General features: G+C 43.3%; 1 protein-coding gene across 4 annotated transcripts in view; it reads right to left on the reverse strand.

The window, feature by feature from the left end:
- The window catches only part of LYPD6 (LY6/PLAUR domain containing 6), a 40,122-nt gene extending 21,628 nt beyond the window's left edge, over positions 1 to 18,494 (reverse strand). Inside the window, exons 1-2 of one of the 4 annotated variants that reach the window (XM_014951348.1) lie at positions 18,326 to 18,494; positions 17,801 to 17,997 (exon numbers count right to left, since the gene is read on the reverse strand). The gene's annotated coding sequence lies outside the window, so the exon portion shown is untranslated. Of the gene's footprint in view, positions 1 to 11,374; positions 11,394 to 13,070; positions 13,199 to 17,800; positions 17,998 to 18,325 lie in introns of those variants that run through there. The other 3 variants (XM_014951350.1, XM_014951349.1, XM_014951351.1) reach the window with 3 other exon arrangements.
- Positions 18,495 to 20,076: the final 1,582 nt, after the last annotated feature.

A 20,076-nucleotide genomic window follows, 5' to 3' on the forward strand; every position in this document is an offset into this window, starting at 1 on the left:
GTACACTCTGCTGCACCGTAGTATATGCTACTCATAACACAAGTCGAATTAAAGCTAGTTTTAATTCATCTTTCTGAATTCCCTACAAGCTCTGTACCCTGCCCTGCATTTCACTTCTTGCAAATCACTGTCAATCACTCCTCCATTTCACTGCCCACAAATCGCACGAGCAATAGTACGGGCATAATGCAACGTTCCCATCAAAAACACTGTTGTTGTGTGACACAGTTAAACAGGAAAACATTCCCATCATCGTTAATTATCTGCTAACGTGTCAAAAAGCTAATGCATATATTTATGTTTGTTCTTTTTCAATGACAGCAAACCAAGATACGGCACTGAGGTAAACACCATTGCACTAGAATCACCGCAAGCACAAAACCAGCCTCTCATCCTCCTGGATTTCTCACAGAAACAGACCTAGGCGTCTGTAAGCTGTGCCAGAAAAGATGCCTTTTGTTGGTTTTGATGTTGTTTAGGGATTTTTTGGTTTGTTTTGTGTTTGTTTGGTTTTTCTTTTTCCCCAGTTGTTACTGTAATCCACCAGAAATAGTTACCTGGAGCTTGGAAGTTATTTATTGTGTTGATTCATGGTTGGCTTCAAGTGATAGCAGTGCACAAAGATAGAAAAAGTGAATCTCCCTGAAACTTTGATGGCTGGCTGGCTGATACTGTCTGAAAATAACAAAATTGTATTTATACAATCATTTTGCTTCATGGCAGAAATAATGCATGCATGAAAAAAGCTACCTAAAAAATAGCTAAGAGGAAGAGGGAGCAGAAAGATATGAAAACTCCATGGACTAGATCCTGAGAGTCATGGGACCACCAGCCGGTGCCCATCATAACAGGTAAATCTTGGTTCTGTTAATAGAATCATAGAATAGTTTGGGTTGGAAGGGACCCCTTCAAGACCATCTTGTTCCAACCCCCCTGCCCTGGGCAGGAACACCTCCCTAGACCAGGTTGCTCAAAGCCCCATCCAACCTGGCCTTCCCCCTCCATCCTGGAAGATCTCTGCAATGTAGGAGTTGTCACCCCTTCAGTCTTGTGCCCCTGATAAGCCTAAGTGAGGCAGGCTCCCTCCTGTGCAGGGTGATCAGGAAGAGCCTCTGTGGGGTTTTAACACCCTCACCCCCCACTTAGTCTTCAGCCATAACCAGCCCCACACCCTGATGTCTCATGCATTTGCCCTAACACCATCCACCCTCAACCTGATGCACCATCATCTCTGCAAGTGCCCATTTCATTCAGTTCAGGTACTTTAATATCATCAGTTCACCCCATGGCAAATATTACATATGATATTAAATAACACATTTGCTTACCAGTAACAGAGAGCTGAGGCAGACCTCCTCCTACCCCATCTTCAACCCATTCCATCAAACCTCTGACCTCCTGGAGATCAAACTTCACTGCAGGCTCCTCTGCTCCTTCCTTTATCTCTTCATCTGCTCTGCCTTTTGCTAGATCCAAATGCCTCATCATCTTGGCATTAGAAAGTCCACTTTCCCAAGGCATAGAGTGTTTATGGACTATCATCAGTAATTCAAGTGTCTGCCAGCTAAGAGATGTTATCTTGAGCATAGTTGAAGAATACCTCAAAATCATGCTCCAACTCATCTGCCTCAAACACTCGCCTACAGAACACTCTACAAGCGGACCTAGTTTTCAAATGTGCCCCCCTGATTTAACCAGTTGCTTAATTTTCACACATGAATCATCTGGCATTCCAGAAGCCACGATATATAGCTCTCATTATGTCACCGCTGACATTTTCACTGCTGGGAGACCATGATTTACTGGTTTTCATTAGACCCCATCTCCACTCTCGGTCCTTCCCCCAACTTTTTGAGGAATCCATGTCTGATCAGTGAAATGTTGATCTGACTTGAAAATACACTGCTTTTCATCTACTAATTTCTCTAAAATTAACCTCCTTCTGGCAATTGCTTCCAATGCTGACAGTGGAGTATACAGCTATAAATAACGAGCCTGAGAGGATAACTGTTCCTCCAGCCTTGGGAGAAAATAGTGTCTTCTAGTAAAGACACTCCACCATCGTAACCACAACATTGCTATGTTTTCACCACAACAGATACCAATGAATGCTTAAGATTAAATAAAACTATTTTCTTTCAAACATTTGAACTGAAACTTTGTACAGTTTTGCTTTCCAACTGAAGCACCAGGCCAGTATCATTATATTTCATAAGAATTCTTTCCAAGCAAAGACTTCTCTAAGAATTGAGAAACCTCCTCCAAAAGGTTGAAGGCTCCTTTGCGTTAACAAAGCATTGCCCACGGGCCACCACGGCCAGTGCAAGATCTACAGCTGATACATAACTAGGCCAGAAAACATGGCCCACACCATTATTTTAGAAGACAGACACACAAAAAAACAAACCCCAAAATCAGACAATAAGTCAAGCCTTAGTAAGAATTTTTCATTTGAAACATTTTACAGATCATTGAAAGCCTGGGTGGGGGTGGGGGGGGAAATCAGCCTAGAATAAAGTATGATAGAAGTTTAGACCCTAAAGCCAACAGAGAGGCTAAGAAAATGGGCTGAAAATTCAAAAATCTTACTGGTCCAAATGATACATGAGAAGCTGTCTGATGAGAAGAATTCCAAAATGCTTTCTATGGCACTATTATAGTTAATTTCTCTTTTATATGTAATTAAGACCTCATGACAAATTAAGTCAGGCCAAGATTCTTATAGGAATGATGGTCTTTCCAAGAATACTGTAGATAAAACAGAAATCACTTGACAACGGCTATGGACATCCCCACCATATTCGCCAACAAATACACATTTCAGCACTGAAAGACTGATTTAATTTCCATAATGTCCAATTATGTCACCAGTCACTGGCTGTAAAACCATTTATGTACTTAAATCCATGCTGGGTTCTAACTAAAGAAAAATTACATTTGTGTTCTCTTTTTAAGTAAAACATACACTAGCTGTAAATATCTCAAACTACCAACACAAGACAGACATTCAAAAAAGAACTATAAAAAGTGAGACTGTGTTATGGAGCAAACCAGCACTATAAACAGACAGTAAGATTATCTGATAAAATTGCTGGTTGCAACGATTATCCTAATCCTGGGCAGGGACCTCAGGAGCTAGAAGCCAGTCAGGCTCCCCCTTGGTCACCCGTTCACCCCAACACCTGCCATCTCCAAATGGATCAGACATCCATGACCAGAGACCGTTCCCCTTCAGTACCTTCTCATACAAGTTTTGAGGAGTGATCCCACCCTGTCTCGCCTTTCCTATTTGTTTTCTTCTTTTTTTTTGCTATAAAAAGCAGCTCATTATCCATGGTTCTGTCACTGGTATATCCTATTTGCAATTATTATTCTCCCCAAATAACTTAGTGGGGTTAAGAGGTCTGGGTTAATAAAAAAAGAAATAAAAATAATGCTTATCTAGAGGTGTCTCTCACTTATTTCTATATCTTCAATAAATGGCCAGTACCTGTGCGGCAAGTAAAGTCCCTTTAAGCCTATGTGAAGCTTATGTCAAGGTGTACATATAGATATATACAGATAATATATATTCAGTTTTGGGCCCTTCATGACAGGAGGGACATTGAGGTGATGGAGCGGGTCCAGAGAAAGGCAACGGAGCTGGTGAGGGGTCTGGAGCACAAGTCTTATGAGGAGAGGCTGAGGGAGCTGGGGGTGTTCAGCCTGGAGAAAAGGAGGCTGAGGGGAGACCTTCTCGCTCTCTCCAACTCCCTGAAAGGAGGGTGTAGCCAGGGGGGTCGGTCTCTTCTCCCAAGGAAGAGACGATGGGACAAGAGGAAACGATCTCAAGTTGCACCAGGGCAAGTTTAGGATGGATATTGGGAAAAATTTCTTCACTGAAAAGGTTATCAAGCCTTGGAACAGGATAACTCCAAAAACCATGTGGAAACCAGAAATTCCCACAAGGAAATGACACTTTACCTTGCCCCATTTTCCTCTGGGGCTGGATGCAATGACGTTTGGGTCAGCAGAAAGCCTTCTGTTGATCCCCAATACCTGCTCCATAGGGCTTTTCCAGCCTGGCGAGAGGAGCATCCTCCTGCAGAGCCTGAGCAAAGACTGGGACCAGCTCAGCTGTGCTCCCACAGAGAGCTGGGGCACCCACATGGACCTGGCACCTCCCGCACCCTCCACACAAGCTCATAATTGCAACTGCAATTCCGAGCCCGACAATTACGAATAGACACTTAATAATAGTTTGCTCACACCCCGCTCATCCAGGCGCTGGAGCCAAGGCAGGCCTGATGGGTCTTGGCACCAAGAAATCATCCCCCTCTCACCCACCATCAGCCAGGTCCCTCGTCCACGGTGTACAAAACCCCTCACAACACAACAAACGCCTTTAAAAATATACCTTTCCACAGGGAAGGGACGGGTAACTGAAGAAATCTAGGCCTGGCGAGATGCGGCGGGATAAGGCCTGTGGTAACCGAGCCTCCTCAACCAGGGGAACAGTATCTCCTCATAAAGTTATAGGGCAGCGTGAGAAGCGTGGGGGAATTAATTAGAAAACAGGTTTCCACGTCCGATCGGGTGTCAACTCTTTCTGCTACAGCTTTGTTTACAAGGAGTAAGGGCACCAAGGGCTGACTCCTCCAGAACAAGCTCCCACCTATTGCTGAGGAAAAAAAAAACCAAAACACCCCAAAGCATTGCTCAAGATGAAAATATTGGAGAAATAAAGGGAAAAAAAATACTGGATAGAAATTTGTAGAGTCTGCTCTTGCATTTAGTCTCTGACTTCCCCCCTATGCAATAAGACTATCAGAAAAAGGTCTCGTCCCTCCACAAGTGATGTTTCCTCCAGATTTGTCCACTATAAAAACCTAAAACTCTGCACACTGCAGCCATGAAAATTATTTGCCTGAGAAACCGAAATAATCAGTGATTTAACTCTTCACTTTATATTATTTCAGCTAAAACAAAAATAAAATAAAAAATTTAAAAATCAATTTTACACTAGAAACAAAGTAGCTGCAACTCCTGCAAGCTGAACCCCATCATATTCTTATCTGGCAGTATAGATTTATTAAATTCATTAGTTTAAGTGGAAATATGTGCAATCTTCACCGTTACAATTCTGTGGTGAATTGTCAGACCCAGGGGGAGGCACCACACTGGGAGACAAGGCGAATTTTGAGCCCCGAGAGCAGCAGAGGGGGACGGGGCAGGCACCCACCCCCAGAGCACAAAACTTCCCCCAAGACTTTGCTGCTTTTTCTCCCGTATCCAGCTCATTGCAACACTTCAGAAAATTCTGTCCTTTCTTCTCCCAGCGGAAGAGAAGAAATTAAAAATGTGCCATACAACTTTCTCCTGTTCTGACAGACTCGCTCAGATATTTCGGTTTTTGATGTAGGATCGGGGGGGTGGTGGTGGTTTCTGTGAAGCTCCCAGCCGCGCTGCTGTGCCAGAGATATGATGTCATGTAGCTAAATTTCTGATTCCCCGCCAGTTTGAGCAGTAATATTAAACAAAGCCAAAATGAGCTTCCTGTGCTAAACTGGAAACAAAAGAGCGCTTTTACAACACTGCCCTGGGGGTAAATAGAAATATATATAAATATATATGTCCAACTCAAGGCATAGTTACCATCTTATCACACTATCGGCGCCTACACACATAGAACAACGTACAGTGTGGGCTCTCACACAACGTGGCTGTATTTAAATCAGTGCAGACAGTCACAGAAAGACTTCAAAACAACATTGGGCAGCAAGCCACCAGCTCCCATCTGCCAGCCACAGGGGACATTCCTGCCCTGTCACCCACTCCCCAAACATGGAGCGCATGGCCTGGGGCAGAAGACGTCACCTCAGTCCCCAACTGGAGACAGAGGAGTTACTATTTGTTGTGAGTTATGAAAAATCTGTTTGGATCTAAATTTAACACCACTGCCAACCAGTTTTGATAGCTGTAGACACCCGGGAGTTTTAACCACAATTAAGTCAGAGTATGATTATGGGTTAGATCTGGAGAGAATCTGCGAAGTAGATGTTATGACTCCCACCAAGACCAGCAGCTCCTTAACTCAAACAGCATTTCACATGCACAAATGCACTCCATTACCGTCCAGTTGACCCCAGGCATCGGCCATGGAGGATGCCAGCCCTGAAGGACCAGGCTTGGTAGGTGCAGCTCACGCAGCCTAAGCTGGGCTCAGCAATGGCCAAAGACCTGGTGATGGTAATGTTTTCTTTAGGCAAACTCAATGTGTCATTTTAAGCATTAAGAGGGACAAAAAAATTCAGATGACACAGAAAAGTGATGGATTATACAGCCCAGTCTCATTTCATGCAAGGTCTGTCCACAGGAGGTGACTTGTGTAATTAGGAAAAATAGGAGAATAAATACACGTAAGAGACTTCTTCACTGAAAGGGTTATCAACCATTGGAAGAGGCTGCCGAGGGAAGTGGAGGAATTGTCATTCCTGGAGGTATTTTAAAGCCGGGCAGATGTGATGCTGAGGGACATGGGTTAGTGATGGGTTTTGGCAGTGTTGGGTTGACAGTTGGAGTTGGGGTCCCTTCCAATCTAGAGAATTCTATGATTCTAATATTTCAAGGGCACCTGGGTGCTCTTCCAGCCACCCAGCAGCTGCATGCACAATCCTGCACAGACCTCAAAAATACCTCATGTTCAGTGAGTCCAACAAGACGGACCTGAACCCCAGGAGATGGGACAACCAAGGACTGACAAAGTAAATATACCTCCCAGAGGCACCAGGAGAATTAGCGCTCCACTAGAGACCACAGTTACAGCCTCTCTCCTGAATAATGAATGAGTTTTAATGGAACTGTTGTAAGACGTGGTGCCCTGAGAAATACTGAGTCAACTGATACAGATCTGCAGGTATTTTGGATTTGAAAAGAACAAGCAGATATTAAAGTCTTACTCTTGAAACGCTTGAGAATAATGCGAAAAAATCCAACAAATGAATGGCGCTCAGACAGATCTAGCTAAGACTGTTAACTGGTGGGTCCAGCCCTGCCAGATGCTGCCGACAGCTGCCAAAAGCACAGGCAATCATTCCAAGGCAAATCACCTTGAAAATAATCCTCCCTCAAGAAAGCTTATGATATCCAACAAATGTAAACCGTTTTCAGACATCTGCGAAAAGAAGGGGATTGCGAAGATCTTGGAAAAGCAATTATATACAATGGATGCTGATCAGAGAGAAAAACAGAGTGAAGACAAAGGCTGGCATCAACGAACGCAGTGATGAAGTATTCTAGACAAAAAGGGACAAAACTCAATGGCTTGAAAGTGTTCTCTGCTCCTGAAGATGCTGAATGCAAGTGAGCAGGAAGGCATGGGGTGTGGGACAGTGGGAAACGTGACCCCCCCCTGTCAAATCCATCAAACTGGACCACAAACACCAGCCCCCCAGCCTAAATCCAGTGAAACTGGATATCCAGCCCACATCATCTCTCTATCATCTGAAGCTGCCCGAGAGCTTATGAAACGCAAAAGTCTTTCCTGCCTACTCAAAGTTACTATATATTTTAAAAATTCTACAGATAATGAGTGTGCTGAAGACATCACCAGAACTTGTCCTGTTGGGTAACAGCAACAGCTCAGTTCCTCTCCTGGACTCATTAACAGTCAACAGTTCATCAATAAGACATGCCAGTATCCACAGAAGCTCTGCGTAGCTTCCACAGCTCTTCTATATGATAGATGTACTGATATGTTTGTACAAAGACATTTTTCCATTCAGAATAGTGACATGGGAGCGATGCTGTGAGACTTTAACACCTCTTCCCATAAGATGTCTCATGAATGGATACCAGATACAAACCTGCTAAATACACAGTGGTCCTGAATCGATATCGAAATCAGTATTATCGGAAAGTGTTCTCTGCTCCTGAAGATGCTGAATGCAAGTGAGCAGGAAGGCATGGGGTGAGGCTTGGAAATGTGACCCCCCACTGTCAAATCCATCAAACTGGACCACAAACACCAGCCCACCAGCCCAAACCCAGTGAATTTGGATATCCAGCCCACATCATCTCTCCATCATCTGAAGCTGCCCGAGAGCTTATGAAATGCAAGAGTCTTTCCTGCCTATTCAAAGTTACTATATATTTTAAAAATTCTACAGATAATGAGTGTGCTAAGACATCACCAGAACTTGCCCTGTTGGGTAACAACAACAGCTCAGTTCCTCTCCTGGACTCATTAACAGTCAACAGTTCATCAATAAGACATGCCAGTATCCACAGAAGCTCTGCGTAGCTTCCACAGCTCTTCTATATGATAGATGTACTGATATGTTTGTACAAAGACATTTTTCCATTCAGAATAGTGACATGGGAGCGATGCTGTGAGACTTTAACACCTCTTCCCATAAGATGTCTCATGAATGGATACCAGATACAAACCTGCTAAATACACAGTGGTCCTGAATCGATATCGAAATCAGTATTATCACAGCAATACGTGTCTCTATAACAAAGCAGTGGTTATAACATTGATCCTACTTTTTGGATCCTCAACATAATTTTCAGTCACTGGCATCAGACAGAGCCCTTCAGGTTTATTTTGACTCCCAACCCAGGCAAACACCCTTCCAGTGTAAGAATTAAAAGGGGAAAAAAAAAGAGTGACATAGAGTGCCATACACCTTGCAGGGCAACAATGTGGTGCATGGTCCAAAGCACCAAAACCTGTACTAATCACCTTGAGCTCATTAATTTACAAAGCTTTGGCCCAACTCTAGTGGCTGGCAGATGATCAAGCTCTTAGTTGATGTGATTCAAACTAATCCACTAAAAGGCATTTAAGGGCCAGCTAGGAAATAAGTATTTTTCTATTACTAGAAGTGTTAAAAAGTTTTAATGACATCAGACTCTCAAGGTGAGGGAAACAACATTCCTACGTGAGGACTTCCCTCCTCAAGTTCCACCACCAGTGAGTGCACTGGGCCACCCAATGGTTACCCCGGCATTTCTGTACATTTTTGCTGGAGATGTGCTAAAAAGCAACATGATGGAGCCTGTGTTAATTCTTCTTTTTCCCTTTTTTCATCCTTCTTCTCTGATCCCATCTCCTAGGTTTCCTAGGAAAAGGAGGATTTTGCCATCGTACCGGAGAGTGTCATTATGCTCCCTCCATCCAAAGCCAAGCTCAGACCCATCAGTGGCATTTGGTCAGGCTGGACACGGAGGTAGTGAAAATTAGTGAACACACAGAGCAAACATTCTTCAAGTTCCTCCGTCAAGGAAACACTGCAGCTTGCACGAGTACCTCATTAGACACAGAAAAACCCAACTCCATAACCCCCAAACCCAACAGACAAAGAAAAGAGACACTTTTAGGTACTCCAATCATGGAAAAAATTAAATCACAAACCACAAACCACCATTAGACAAAATGTTATAAAAAAATCAGGCTTCATCAGACATGGGGCTCATGGTCTACCTGGGGCAACGCTTGCTGCTGACTAGTTTGCTGTCAAACTGGGTCATAAACAAAGATTTTTATTTCATCAGTGCCAGAGAGCCAGAGGTTTGTTGTCTGAACACCAAACTAAATAGCACCCAATGTTATTCCCAGATGAAATATTTTCATATATATGAAATTCTCCCTTCATTAATATAATATTCATTGATATAACGATGCTCTTGGCTGCCTCAACTGCAATTTGCTCAATAAAGCAGTACCACAGAAAAACGTTCACAAGAACAAAAAACAATGAGAAAGTCTTTTTCCTTTTCACCACTTGAATATCAGATCTAGAACCAAGATATATTGAGACAGAAGCTGCTTAAAACCTCTTCTGTCTGGGATAAAAAAAAAGTAAGAAAATTACAATATGAATATTTAAAACATTTGAAAACCAGAAAAAAACCCCTTATGTGCTCTCTTACATGTTAAAGTAGAGTACAGTTTGGTAAATGCAAGCTAAACCTTTGTTGAAAATAACTTAATAGCAATGAAATTTTCACAGTTACATAGCAGCTCACCTAATTCTGGTAAACAACTTTAAAATCTTTTGCAATCTTGAAGACCAACTAACAAATAAATAGACACACACACATATATATGTGTGTGTATATATACACACACACACACATACAGATACTCTCTCATCATTCAGTAGAGGTGGGAAGTAAAACAAGGAGGACAAGGACATTTAGGCTTCTCTTGGTCTGGGAGGAATCAATAAAGTATTCTCTCATCATTCAGCAGGAATGGGAAGTAAAACGAGGAGGACAAGGACATTTAACCTTCTCTTGGTCTGGGAGGAATCAATAAAGTCTCCACTCCCCCCAGACTCCTTCTTGTAGCTCCCTTGGATTCTGTGAGACACCATAATTATTACCCACCAAACAAACCTGTTCAGAAGCTACACAAACCTACCCAAAGCCACAGCTGCTCTCCCAACGACACAGGGTTCAAGTTCAACAGTTGCAGTTGGCTCCACACAGGAGAGATGCCGTGACCAAAGACACTGGCCACCACCTGGGCCAGCCCCTCTTTATCTCGCTGACGAGGAGCCTCACTGGGGGCTGGAAGCTCCTTAAGAGAACGAACACATCTCAAGAGATATTAACTCTTAATATCTGCAGACTGGCATCTGCTTCCTCGGCCGTTTAGCCCCAAATGTTTGTCTGGGAAGAGCGCTCTAAAACCAGTAGGGATTTCTGTGAGATCCAGCCCTATACTGGTTTAGCTTTAGGCTCTTGTTACATTAACACAAGAATCCGAGGAAAATAAACTCCCTTGGCTAAATATTTAAGGCGAGAGAAGTCCGAGAATGCTTTTGATCATTAGCATCCACAAAAACAAAGAGCTCAATAGATGTAGCAAGAATAAAATATTTTTAAATAAGTTAAATTCCATTAAATATTTAAACATACACACTACCACAAAAACAGTATTACCCAAACTGGTCATGAAAACCCAATCACGCTCATGTCAAAACTATCTTTATCTGAAGGTTTGTCTTGTTAATGAAAATTCAGATGTTTATTTAAAGTATTTAGGCCTATAGAAGTGCCATAAACCTTAGGTGGCAACACTCAAGCAAGTGTCATGAGATGAGTGTTTACACAACATACATGAATCAAGCCTAAATCAACCATATTTCCCCTCAGAACCACCAAACCAATTATCCCGCCAGAACACGCTTTACCCATCCTCTCAAACAAAGCCAGCATTGCTGTAATTTAGGGAAGCCCTTCCAAAAACAAACACAAGCATCACGTGCTTCATCCTGGACAACACAGGCAAGAAACGGCGTTCAACGTATCATGACATATCAATCAATCAATCAATTGCATCTTGTTCCTGCTTAGTGCCTTCAAACAAAGCCCACGCACTCACCAGAAGAGGCGAGCACTGGATGAAAAGGTCCTACTTGATTTGGGATGCTCCTTGGGATTTTTGGTGGGTGGAAGCCCATGAGAGCGAATGACTTTAGCAACAGATGCACCCAGTGGGATCTTAAGACTCTAAAATTTTATCAAGGGCTTCCATTATTCTGGAGACAAGAGCTATTTGTTTCCACTCACATCAGCGCTATTTTGGGACTCTGTGTTAATGCACACAATTGCCCAAATTATCTTTTATTCAATTATTCAAAAATAACGGCCAAAAAGTAATCTAACTGAAGCTATTTCATTGACTACAAAAATCACACGCAACAATATGAAGCAACAAACAAATTAAAATCTGCACCAGAAAGCTCGGAGCTGGCAAACAGAAATCCAGGGGTTTAAGTGAAGAATATTTTGGTTTGATTGTCCTTCTCCTTTCTGCCAACCTCATTTTAAGGTGACTGAAACCTTCATGGCATAGCTTTACCTTAGCTTCCAACCCACAACTGTAGGTACACCTGATTTACTTTAAAAAAATCCATCCAACAGCTGATGGAATGAGAAATGAGCTTGTTGCCCCCCTCCCTCCACCAGCCAGACAAAAAACCAAGTGATTTCCATCACAGTAATGAGAATATCGTGGCATAAAAGGACAACAAGCTGCAATCATCCCAACTGCATTCCCCTACGAGTGCTGGAAAAGAGCATGGACTCTCATTGCAAAGTGATTTCATCTGAAAATCTCCGCAGGAGTAAAGGAATGACAACAGCAAAAGGGAACGGGGACTGCAGTTAGACATCTCCAACTACTTGGTGGGGTGGGGAGGGGGGGGGAAATTTAAAGAAAAATAAAAAATAAATCAAACACTAACACAGCAGCAGTTCATGCAAGTTCCTGTGAAAAACTATTTTTTTGGAAGATTTTTTTTTATTGCCCTCAGGCTCTTAATAGCCATATCTAATAAGCTCAAAATTAGGCACGGTGAATGAATATGCAGCCTTCAGCATTTCTGAATATAAGTTACCAGCAAAATACCCTGTTTGCTTGGCTTCCAGTTTTCCAGAATCATTTTATTTACTGCCCTATAAACCCCATGATTTGATTTTTTAACCTGTTTGCACACTTTTCCTCTTTTGCACGGCATATCCCTTGGTGTGGAAAAACCCTTGTCAATACAAACCCCAGTCATTTCGTGACCTGCCCGATGCTGAAATATTTACATTAACGTTTTACCAGCCAAATACCTTCCAGTCACACAAAGGAACCACCCGACAGCCAGTCAGTCAACTACCTACGAGTCGTAATTCATCTGTACAACGGCTAATGAGAGGAAAGCAGATACACACAAAAGCAGGAGGTTGGCTGATACAAAGTAATTGCAGGCAGAATTCGATGACAGTAATTTGTGTAATTCCATTAAAGGAAAGGCAGTTGCATAGGAAGAGTATGAAAGGTCAGATAAGAACCCTCCAGAATTTAAACAGAATTAACAAGGAATTTTCTATACTGTACGAACGTATAAAAGGAAAAAGGCCACAGCAAAACTTTTAAGTATAATTGGCTCTTTCCCTCCCATCCCTTCCCATCACATTTAGCATCCTATATAGCATATTTAGCTGTTTATATAAAGCCAGGCAAAGAGGCAGCTTGCTCAGAAATACACACCGACCGAGCAGCACGCAGGATATTTTTACATCCTCACCCTAAGCACATCCCAATATTCAGCTCCCAGGTTTCCGAGGCAGAATTTTCCCAGTATTGCAGCAAAGTAAAGCCCTGGCACGAGGCGCAGCTCCCGCTACGTGCATCTGCAGCATCTCCCTTCTGAGAGACACCCAGTCCCTTGGCACCGCCGCGAGCCAAATAAAGAGCAATATTGTGGATTCAGACCCAATCACGCCCCGCGGCACCAAAGAAGGGTCTGAGCTGGGCATCACGTATGCACAAAGCTGTGTGACATACATACAGAGGGCAGAGACATTGATACAGAACCTGCTTCTTTTTTAAACACGTGCCAAGTGATAAACTGGGATTTTACTCAGTATACAAACGTCAAAAATATCTAAGATGTTGACAATGAAGAATGGCTCACGATGAATGGTCCTGCCTTACATATGTAAGGTGAAACTCTCACAATTTCCACAGCAGCTTTATAAAAACTATATCAGGGACAATAAAGTACCACGCACACAGGCTCGACATACCCAAATACTGGCACTTAACGGAAAACGATGATTATTGCTGCGAACATATGAACATATGCTATCAGGGACAATAAAGTACCACGCACAAAGGCTCAACAGACCAAATACTGGCACTTAACAGAAAACAATGATTATTGCTGCGAACATATGAACATATGGCCACTGAGGGATAAGAAAGACGCTTCTCTCTCGAGCAGGTCACACCACACAACAAAGAACACGATAAATTTACTGATGGAAAACATACATCGAAGGTCTACTACAGCTGCTACAATACTTGGCAACAAGGAAAACTATGAAGAATTATTAACTTTATAAAAGAAAGGTGGCATTCCAACAAGTCTTGTTCAAACTATCCCGTCCTCCCAAAAAATCATGGAATCCGAGCTAATTTTTTAAAAAAGATGAAATAAACATGGACTATATTTGTACTCTTGTCCTTCCTCACTGATTATATCACAAGGAGGTACTGTCTAATGGAAAGGTCTATTCAGAGTGCCAAAGAAGTACCAGCAATTCTACACGATAAATTTACTGATGGAAAACATACATCGAAGGTCTACTACAGCTGCTACAATACTTGGCAACAAGGAAAACTATGAAGAATTATTAACTTTATAAAAGAAAGGTGGCATTCCAACAAGTCTTGTTCAAACTATCCCGTCCTCCCAAAAAATCATGGAATCCGAGCTAATTTTTTAAAAAAGATGAAATAAACACGGAATATATTTGTACTCTTGTCCTTCCTCACTGATTATATCACAAGGAGGTACTGTCTAATGTAAAGGTCTATTCAGAGTGCCAAAGAAGTACCAGCAATTCTACTTTACCGCCTACTTTGTGCTATTATCACCCGGTAAATATCCATTTACAACAAGAAGATACCCACCAGCCATCGAGATACCCAGGCTTTACCCAGGGACCACATCAGCCACCCTGGGATTAAAATAAAGAGTTTGTTTTCAGGCAAATGAGTTCGTTTTAACCCAATATGTCTTGCTGAGCTTTATCGAACCGAACCGTCGGCGGCACCGACACAGGCTTCAGGCTCTTCTGCGGGGTTCACCGTGGCCCGAGCTTGGCTCTTGTATCACTTGACCCCTGCCAGTTGCTCTGTCTGTCCCATCACATCAATGTGACAGACACTAAACGTGATGTGGGGGCCAGGAAAAGGAAGGGTCGGGTGGTTATAGCTCACCGCGGTCAGGTTCATACACGGCTAAATAACATCTTGAAGGATGTACAGCAATTATTCTAGCACTCCTTAAGTCATCAGCGTGCCCATCGATCCTGTTTCTAACAGTAATGGGAAGCCAGGACAAATCAAAGGCTTTAGACTCGGGTTTCCATTGGAAAACTCCAACCCGACTCATGAGCAAAAACTGGAAAGAAACCCAAATTATTCTATTTCCAAACTACTTGTAACTTATACTTTGCCTTTTGCACCAGAGAGTGGGAGGAAATCAGACTCAAGATCAGACACGCGAACGCCAGATAATTAAACAAGCGGATCACTGACGCATAAATAAAGTTTTAGATTTACGGCGAACAAGTCTTCTACTGTAATACAACCAGGATGGCTTTTCAAATGTTTTTTATGTCAGCACTGACCTAAAAAAAAACAAATCCAGTGGAAACCTAGAGGGTCAGATTCCCTCCCCGCTGGCACCTCCCGGGCCACGCAGGAGGAACAGGGTGAGACCTCAGGACCAGCCTGATTAAAAGCCTGTCCTCAGCGTTTGCATAACTCCTCAGTTGGGCGTTGGGAATCGTTTTATCTGGCAGGGTGAGACCAGCCTGTCCTCAGCGTTTGCATAACTCCTCAGTTGGGCGTTGGGAATCGTTTTATCTGAGCCCTACTAATGAGCCAAATCACTGTTATTATTGCAGCGATCACCCACCCGTAAGCACCTCATCTAAGGCTTTATTTTTACCTTGTTCCGCAGCAAAGCAGACACGGATCTGGTGAAGAAACCTCATCCCGACACCTTCTCTCCACCAACACATGGAACCTACAAGCTCCTCACTCACTACAAGCAGAAATGTCTCATTTTTCATTTCAGAGCTCGCTATGGATGGCACTGTTACATTTCCATGCCAGGAATCCAAATGTGTTGGTCTGAAACCCTGGGGGCTCGGCAGCCACGATGCCGGAGCAGGACGCTGGGGCCAGCCTGACCTCCTGACACCCCCGTCCAGCGGCCGCCCTCAGCTCTGATGCATCCAGATAGCCCTATCTCTGTGCAAAACGGGGTTTCCACAGCAATAAAAGCATTAAAAAAAAATTCAACAAAGATCATTCTGGAGGTATGTTAATGGCCACGCTGGGGATCTCCACCCAGTTCACACTGAGATATTTATTTAACTTTTTTTTAACCATATTTCCACAGAACAAGCTCTCTGAGGCAACATCATTTTTTAATTACTACTATTTTTTTTAGAGTGGATACATATATCATGTTCACAGTCCATGATAACCATCATCCCTCTGCTCTGGCGTGGCCTTACAATGAATCCCATAAGTAAAAAGACAAACCACAGCCCTTCTGCACAGCCTGGACATCCCAAGCTATAAAAATCAACAAGTACACACCTAATAATATACTGTATTCAACGGATACTCCTGCAGAGAGTCCCACAATTTATGCAGGTTTTCCTACCTGTCAATATCCATTACTAATTAAAATTTTTTAATTATTACTATTTTTTGGAGTGGACACATATATTGTGTTCACAGTCCATGATAACCATCATCCCTCTGCTCTGGCGTGGCCTTACAATGAATCCCATATAAGTAAAAAGACAAACCACAGCCCTTCTGTGCAGCCTGGATGTCCCAAGCTATAAAAATCAACAAGTACACACCTAATAATATACTGTATTCAACGGATACTCCTGCAGAGAGTCCCACAATTTATGCAGGTTTTCCTACCTGTCAATATCCATTACTAATTAACTTTCCAAGGTATAAAAAAAATCACATGGACGCATGAAAAAATTATATAGAAGCACAGAAACGTGCCTGTTATATTAGCAAGTGATGTAATTTACTGTTTTCTATCGCACTAGCTATAGAATGCAATTACCATTAAGAAGCTGCCAATATGGTCTCCAAAAAAAGTGGATTTTAGCAGAAAAAGAGTGTGTGCACTGGCTACAATTGGGAAGAAAGATATTTATCTAAGAAAGCAATATATATATTTTTTTTAGAATCATAGAATCATAATAGCTTGCTGATTATATTGGCAGCTATTAGTTACGATTGGAAACTCAAATATTTGTCTAAGAAATCAACTTAACTTTTTTCACAGTGATTTTTTTTTTTAAATAACAAGGATGAGCGAGAAGTTCTTTTACACCAGTGATGCGCTTCTCTTTTGCAGGCTCACAGCATATATCACTTTTTCATTCCCTTTTACTCGGAAAACAATTTGGAAGGAACTACCTTTTACACCAGTGATGCACTTCTCTATTGCAGGCTCACAGCGTATATCACTTTTTCATTCCCTTTTACTCGGAAAACAATTTGGAAGGAACTGCGTTTTCATAAGCAGGCTCTCAAAAAAAAAAACAAAAAACAAAAAACAAAAACCACCACCCAAAACCACCCAAAAACTTGCACCCAGGTCCAAAGCACCACACTGGGGTTGGGGCAGAACCAGCCCTACCTATCATTGCCCCTGGCTCAAGTACCACTCCGGGGCTGCTCCCTGCATGGGACGACTAATTCTCATGTTGGGGCTTTAATAATCCATCAGAGAGTGGAATAAACAGAAAATATTCTGGTTTACCTTTCACTTTGGAAAACAATTTGGAAGGAACTACATTTTCATAAGCAGGCTCTCAAAAAAAAAAACAAAAAACAAAAAACAAAAACCACCACCCAAAACCACCCAAAAACTTGCACCCAGGTCCAAAGCACCACACTGGGGTTGGGGCAGAACCAGCCCTACCTATCATTGCCCCTGGCTCAAGTACCACTCCGGGGCTGCTCCCTGCATGGGACGACTAATTCTCATGTTGGGGCTTTAATAATCCATCAGAGAGTGGAATAAACAGAAAATATTCTGGTTTACCTTTCACTTTGCACAACGCACAGTGTGGTTTTTTTTAAGTATATGTCAAGCAAAGTGACTTTTAGACTAAGATCGTCACATTTTTTTGCTGCAATAAGGGGAAAAAAAGGGTTAAAAAAATAAGATATTTTATGCAGTATATAGAGGTGTACCTTTGCAACGCTGTATGTTCTGGCGGGGTGGCTCAGGGGGTTTCCATCGTGCCCTCAGCAGTGTTGGGGGACCCCAGGAAGGTCCCCCCCCCGGGGTCTGACAGAGGTTGCCATGTCCTGGGGGTGTCGGGATGGGATGTGCAGGGCTCCCCGCCGGGACCAGCGGCTCCTCCGCCGCCCCAACGCGCTCCCCGCCGCTGGAAAAGGGGAAGATTAGGATCTTCACCCCAGCACGGATCCCGCTGAGCTCTAGTTTTCTTTCATGCTTCGTTAAAAAATTAGATGCCGGATTATTTCAAGCATACATCGGTGTATCAAACAATTAGGTTGTTATTCTACTCTTACACAAGCCCTCTTTGTTTCAGCGGGGGAAAAAATAAATAAGAATCTACGGGACGATAAAGTGTAAATAAAGCAGGGGAGGTAGGGGGGGGGAGGAGCAGCCAAAAAGGGGAGTGGAATCGCAGCACCCGAGCCAGCACTACCCAAAATATGAAATATAAACTCGCCCAGCTGAGGGGTTACCTTCTTCCCAGAGGTTTTTCCGCTCGGAGGGGCTGATGCCAGGGTGAGAGGCGAGTGATTCCTAACTCTCTGCTCCGGCTGGGAGTGCCTTCCCAGCGATGAATCACCCCGGCTCTATCCCAGCGTAACGTTACAGGAGGCTTTACTCCAGCAAAAAAAACTCCCCGTGCGAGGAGGCTGCGGGTTTTCATCTCTCGCCAACCTCTGAGCGGGTTTCGTTATCATTAAAAGAATGTAATTACGTGTATCGCCCTGGATCCACGTCTGTTTCCCAACGGACCGAACATAAATACCTACACGTACTCAGCGGAGCGTGACATCACGTTTTTAGCTCAGTTAAGTGGCTTTTAGATAACGAGTCATCCCCCCCCACACACCCCATCCCCGAGAATGCAAAGATTAGATAAAATATGGAAGAAGAAGAGCTGTGACTTCCAGCCGTTTGTTTGCACACACGAGCGTAAAGTTTAACACCACCGTTTCAGTCATTTGGGTACATTAATTAGTCATGCAGGAAGTATGCAAAAACGAGACTAAGCAACAATTCATACCCAAAAAAAAAAAAAAAAAAAAAAAAAAAAAGCATGAGTATTAAATCAGCATTGGCTGGCAGTTGAAAGCTGCTAATAAAGGCAGGAATGCTCTGGCTGATGGGAGAAGCTACACAACCTGTCCCCCAGCTCCCCCCGGTCTTTCCTGCTCCCCTTTTCCTCTCGTGAGGTTTATGGGAACATCATCTGCAAAACACAACCTTTCTCAAGCAGTCCCCTGGCACGGCCAAAGATGTTTTCGTCCTCTGGGTTTTGGGCACTGCCACCTGTACCCTCCCATCTATAATTTCATTTTATAAGGAGCTGCTCTGATAGAACCACAGCTCACTCACTGCAAAGTCCAACCCAATTCTTAAATTAATTGCTTGTTATTTACCCTACACAGCATCTTGGAGAGGTCCATGTTTTCCTCTTAGGAATAAATATAAATAAGCTGTACTTATACTGTAATATAAATATTTATTTTATGGATTCCCCAGAGTTTTGCAGGAAAAAATACCGTGTAATGGAAGCACTGACCCAAGGCGAAGGGCAGACCTCCTTAGACCACTGTGCCCCACAAGTCAGATAAAGGCTGAAGGATGACTTGAAGAAGCGACCAGGGAAGAGAGGAATAGTCTAGCAGAACAGGTGATAAATACAGAGGTCCAGGAAAACCTTTATGGGACTGAGGAGCAAACCTTTGCATGGGCAGGACAAGATGCCCTTCCTCACCCAGCTGCAGGAGCAGAGCTGGTGGGTGTCTCTGGAGGACCAGCTGCTCAGGGAAGTGATTTGAAAGGCAGATGCCAACTCCTGGCCAAAGACCTTAGTCAGGGCTGGGCGTGGAGGCAGGGAGATGGGTGGTGAGCCAGCAGTGCTGGGATGGAGGGGACAGGAGCCAGGAACCCCACACCAGGAGGAAGCTCTGGCAGCCCCAGTTGGTTGCTGGCCATTTCTGGGACCAAGGAAGGGCATCTGGCTGGGCTTAGGCAATGGGTTCACAGATTGCACCAGGTGGTGGCTGTAGAACTGGCTGCAGCAAGTATTCAATGGGCTTCTGTGCACTGAGGTGGGAGCCAGCCTTACCCAAAAAAATAAGTGGGTGGAGAAAGAAATCTCCTTTTCAGGAGAGCCAACAAGAAAATAAGCTTAAAAGAGTGAGACAGACACTGAGTGTTGCTAACAGAGGGTGGACACCCTGGGACCAAGGTCCTGACT

This window comes from Calidris pugnax, unplaced genomic scaffold, assembly GCF_001431845.1.
Source record: "Calidris pugnax isolate Ruff unplaced genomic scaffold, ASM143184v1 scaffold190, whole genome shotgun sequence".
Classification (NCBI taxonomy): Eukaryota; Metazoa; Chordata; class Aves; order Charadriiformes; family Scolopacidae; genus Calidris; species Calidris pugnax.